This window comes from Macaca nemestrina, chromosome 14, assembly GCF_043159975.1.
Source record: "Macaca nemestrina isolate mMacNem1 chromosome 14, mMacNem.hap1, whole genome shotgun sequence".
NCBI classification, from domain to species: domain Eukaryota; kingdom Metazoa; phylum Chordata; class Mammalia; order Primates; family Cercopithecidae; genus Macaca; species Macaca nemestrina.
The window spans coordinates 20,905,391-20,906,145 of NC_092138.1; the positions used below are offsets into that span (position 1 = coordinate 20,905,391).

At 39.6% G+C, this 755-nt stretch overlaps 1 non-coding gene across 1 annotated transcript; it reads right to left on the reverse strand.

Annotated features, from left to right (window-relative positions):
• Positions 1-350: 350 nt before the first annotated feature.
• Positions 351-457, reverse strand: LOC112423011 (U6 spliceosomal RNA). Its single transcript, XR_003013459.2, has one exon. It is a non-coding gene; the product is annotated as a U6 spliceosomal RNA (small nuclear RNA).
• Positions 458-755: the final 298 nt, after the last annotated feature.

Here is a 755-nt window from a genome sequence, read left to right on the forward strand (position 1 = left end):
GTTGCTGGTAATGGTCTTTCTTTTCTATATTTAGTGCTTCCTTCAGGAGCTCTTGTAAGGCACTTGTTTGTCTGAAAAGGATTTTATTTCTCCTTTGCTTATGAAGCTTGGTTTGGCCAGATATAAAATTCTGGGTTGGAATTTCTTTTCTTTAAGAAAGTTGAATATTGGCCCCCAATCTCTTCTGGCTTTTATGGTTTCAGCTGAGAAGTCTGCTATTAGTCTGATGGGCTTCCCTTTGTAGGTGACCTGACCTTTCTCTCTAGCTGTTTTCAACATTTTTTCTTTTATTTTGACTGTGGAGAATCTGATGATTATGTGTCTTGGGGATGATTTTCTTGGGCAGCATTACAAAAGATGAAATGCTTTAGAATTTGCATGTCATCCTTGTGCAGGAGCCCTGCTAATCATCTCTGTATTGTTCCAATTTTAGTGTATGTGCTGCCGAAGAGAGCACTGTCTTTTTTCAAACAGGTTGAGCTCTTCCTGGTTCTTGGTATTATGAGTGATTTTCAGTTGCAACCTAGACATTTTCATACTATGCTATGAGACTCTGGGTCTTATTTAAACTATTTTATCTGGCTTTCTTTGACATTACTCTGGTATACTGGAGGGGCATATTGCCTCATTATTGACAAGTGGAGGTAGAAGTCCAGTTCTCCCAGTCAGCCTTTGTTGATACCTGAGTTGTAACAGGTTCTTGTTACCACTGGGAGTGGGAATTCTAGAAGAATTCCACGGACACAACTGTGGAA